General features: G+C 45.6%; 1 pseudogene; it reads left to right on the forward strand.

Moving 5' to 3' along the window:
• Positions 1-745: 745 nt before the first annotated feature.
• LOC142425162 (U7 small nuclear RNA) lies at positions 746-798 on the forward strand (annotated as a pseudogene).
• Positions 799-4,547: the final 3,749 nt, after the last annotated feature.

Below are 4,547 nucleotides of genomic sequence, written 5' to 3' on the forward strand. Positions count from 1 at the left end.
CACTAGTTCTTGAATGCTTCCTCCCTTCCACTAGCATGACTGAGTTCTACCTTACAAGTTCTACCTTACAAATCTGGCTAGCCCAGAGGACACACATTGGTACAGATAAGAGCTCTCACACATGGAATGCAGGACAGATAAACCCCTCAGGAACAGTAGTGGGAGTAGCGATATCGGATGGGAGGGGGAACAATGGACAGTGTAAGGAGGAAAGGGAGTGGGGAAAGAGAAGCTTATACCAAACGCTCAGGTAGAAAATGTTTTGGAAATGATGATGGCAACAGACATATAAATATGCTTGATACAATTGATGTATGGAATGTTGTAAGAGCCCCCAATAAAATGATTTTTAAAAGAAAGTGACAAGACAAGCTACCATCTAGGAGAATATCACTGGAAACCAAACATCTGGTAAGAATTTAATAACTAAATTTTGCATTTTTCTAAAGCCATCTGCATTTATTTTTTACATAGGCCTAATTTAAATTTCCCACTCTGTGTGCTTATTGGAAACACTACAAATATGTAGCATAATTGTACAATGTTTTCCACACAGTGGCCAGAATAACCATTTAGAAACATACATTAGATCACCCTTATTTCCTGCTTAACACCATCTAATGCAGCGGTTCACAACCTGTGGGTCGCGACCCCTTTGGAGGTTGAACAGCCCTTTCACAGGAGTCATCTGATTCCTAACGGTAGCACAATTACAGTTATGAAGGAGCAACGAAAATAACTTTATGAGTGTTACAGCTCTTTTAGAATTTGTCTAGCAAGTTTTCTCTGAAAACCCCCTAGGGAAAAAAAAAATAACTTTTTGGTTGGGGGGGTCACCACAACATGAGGAACTGCATGAAAGGGTCACAGCATGAGGAAGGCTGAGAACCACTGCTCTCATACTCCAGTAAGACTGAAGACTCAGAGCCCTGAATGATTAGGCCTTACTTACCTGTGGCCCCATCGCATACCTTCACCTTTGCTTTACTGTAGACACATTGACCTTCTGGCTGATTCAAATACACTAAGCTCCTTCCAATGGTGTCACCTTTGCAGTAGCTATGCCTGGAACTGAAGCCCTAGTGAGATGCTGATTAAAACTGGCAACTGTGATGGCTAGGGTTGGTGTCAACTTGTACCTGTGTGGACTGCAACCTATCTATCAGGTCATAGCCTGAGGATGCTTCCTTTTGTAGATAGCCTTTCTACAAGAAACACCCAGGAGAACGGCCCCTCTCTCTTGCCCCGCTGTCTTCCTGTTTGCTTGGATTCTCCATGTGGCTCCAGGGCCAATGACCAGGGTGTCCTGCTGTCATTGAGAGCTGTTGGCATCCTGCCATGCTCCTGCAACCTTGAATCCCTGTGATTCTGCACACCCTGACCGGTGATCTCCTGGTTCCCAGCTTCACTTTCCATGACAGCGGTGGGTTTTTTTGGTTTTTGTTTTAAATAATTTTATTGGAGGCTGATACAACTCATCACAATCCATACATACACCGATTGTGTCAAGCACATTTGTTGCCATCATCATTCTCAAAACCTTTCCTTTCTACTTGAGTCCTTGATATCAGCTCATTTTGCCTCCTTCCTCCCCCTTCCACTTCCCTCACGAACCCTTGATAATTTAAAAATTATTATTTTGCCATATCTTACACTGTCTGACATCTCCCTTCACCCACTTTTCTGTTGTCTGTCTCCCAGGAAGGAGGTTAAATGCAGATCCTTGTAATCAGTTCCCCCTTTCTACCTCACCTTCCCTCCACCCAATATTGCCACTCTCACCATTGGTCCTGAGGGGTTCATCTGTCATGGATTCCCTGTGTTTCCAGTTCCTATCTTTACCAGTGTACATCCTTTGGTCTAGCCAGATTTGTAAGGTAGAATTGGGATCATGATAGTGAGGGGGAGGAATCATTTAAGAACTAGAGGAAAGTTGTATGTTTCATCTTTGCTACATCGCATCCTGACTGACTTGTCTCCTCCCTGCGACCCTTCCGCAAGGGGATGTCCAGTTGCCTACAGATGGGCTTTGGGTCTCCCCTCTGCACTCACCCTCATTTACAATAATATGATTTTTTGTTCTTTGATGCCTGATACCTGATCCCTTTGACACCTTGTGATCACACAGGCTGGTGTGCTTCTTCCATGTGGGCTTTGTTGTTTCTGAGCTAGATGGCTGCTTGTTTATCTTCAAGCATTTAAGACCCCAGACGCTATATCTTTTGATAGCCGGTTTTCTATGGTTTTATTATGTATCTGCTCGCATCTCCACTCTCATTTCATTTAGGTATATGCTCAAATACCATCCCTCAAAGATGCCTTTTCTTTCCATCCTGACCTGCCATGTAGTCCACTTCCCCTTATTCTGCTTGATTTTTCTTCATGGTACTTGGAAATAACTGAAATTATACACACAGATACACACCCATGCACACACACATTTTTAGTGATTCTCCCTTAACGTCCCTGGCGGTCTATATGATGTCAGTCATTTTGTTAAGGGCCTTCTCTGCAAGGTCATCCCGAGTATGGCTCGGGGTTACCGCTCTGACAGTTAATGTCTACCTGGAGCCCCACTGGGATTACCGCCGGGAGGTTAAAAAGTATCCGCTCTACAAGGACAATGTCTTGTTCCAAATTTATCCAAAGTACCTAAAACAATGCTTTCACTGACCAATGTTTAAAGTCATCGATAACCAGATCCTCCTTCCGACTCCATCAGAGTCCGGAAGCTCTGCTGATGCGCTTGGTGATCCTGCTGGTGTTTGAACGACTGGTGGCTGAGCTTTCCGCAACAGGCACAATAGACAAGCCACGGCAGTATGAGAAACTGACAAACGAGTGGTGACACCAAGGACATCAGATACGAAGAAAGGGAAAAGTCATGAAAAAGGAAAAGAAAAGGCCAATATGAATGTCAGAAGAGACTCTGAAACTTGCTCTTGAATATAGAATAGCTAACCAAAAAAGGAAGAAACGACAAAGATCTGAATAGAAAATTTCAAAGGGCAGCGAGAGAAGGCAGGATACGATACCAAACTGCCGGGGGCTCAGTTTTCAGCCAAGCAATAGACTGGTCTCAAAGGGAACGGTAGCATTCGTAAAGTGCGCACGCTTGGCAGTAATCAAACATTTGCGACCGAGAGAAGCATCTACCCAAGGATAGCATGTAGAGCAGCGGCTCCCACCCTTCCTAACGCCGCCACCTCCCTCAGCCACAGCATGATTCCACTGCTCCCTCATCACGGTCATTTTGCTACTGTTACGAATTGGGTGACCCCTGTGAAAGGGTCATTTGACCCCCAAAGGGGTCGCGACCCACAGATTGAGAACCACTGGTTTAGAGGGTTAGAGGAGTGGAAACAGGAATCCCAGAGAGAAAGTAAGAGCAGAAAGCTGTATCTTTCTCCCATGATTGGTGGGTTTGAACTGCTCACCTTGTGGTTAGCAGCTCAACACTTAAGCCACCATACACAATTAGCACAAGTCAAATGAATCAAGAAACTGCATTGCACTGGACACATCTGCAAAGGATCTCTTTGAAGCGCTCAGAAACAAACATGCCATTGAGAGGGCCCAAGCCATCATACTTCCAAACTTCTCGTATGCATGAAAGAGCTGGACAATGAATACGGAAGAGTGAAGGAAAATTGATGCCTTTGCATTATGGTGTTTGTAAAAAAATGTTGAATTTTTTTTAGGAGAATGTAAAAATCTATCTTGGAAAAAGTACAGCCAGAATTGGTGAGACTTTGTGTCATGTACTTTGGACCTGCTATCAGAAGAGACACGTCCGTGGACATGGATAGCATTCCTGCCAACAGTGAGCAATAAAAAGGAAGACTCTCAGAGAGATGGGTCCCCACAGTAGCTCCACCAACGGGCTCAAACACAGCAGCTGTGAGCACGACGCAGGACAGGGCAGTGTGCTGTTCGGTTGTGCAGAGGGTGGCTGTGAGTTGGAACTGTCACTGTGGCACCTAACGCTAGCAGCCATCACCACTTAAAATAGTGTCGGGCATATGGGAGCTTGCTGGGAGGGCCTGCCTTTCTGATTCCAGACTGCCCTAGCTGAGTCACTGGGCTCCAGAGTCGGATAATGAGGCTGGGAAAATGGGTCCTGTCTCCTTGTGAGAGGCGTCCCTCACTGTCCTGACCCACCGTAACTTTCTCTCTCTATGACCACCTAAGACAACATAATCGTACAAAAATCATTCATCTTGTTCCTAGTGGGGTAGAAATGTTCTTTCTGGTCAGACACCCATGCTCACGGGACTGCCATGCTGTGTGAGTTTGGACAAAGCTTGGCACAGAAGGGTCAGGCCGAGTACCGCTGAATAAAGGCACCTCTGTACACTCTATTCCCGCTTCCCTGCACTCCGGTATAACCAACCCACATCCTTTGCCTTAGGGTCTCTCACCTACAGTGTAAACTTGGAGCTCTGCAGGAACAGTAGAGCTTTCCTTGTCGACTCACCCTGGCACTGGGATCTGAAGGACGTTGACCCCAAGATGTAGATGAATGGGGAGCCCCTCCCCCATTAACC

This window comes from Tenrec ecaudatus, chromosome 13, assembly GCF_050624435.1.
Source record: "Tenrec ecaudatus isolate mTenEca1 chromosome 13, mTenEca1.hap1, whole genome shotgun sequence".
Lineage (NCBI taxonomy): Eukaryota > Metazoa > Chordata > Mammalia > Afrosoricida > Tenrecidae > Tenrec > Tenrec ecaudatus.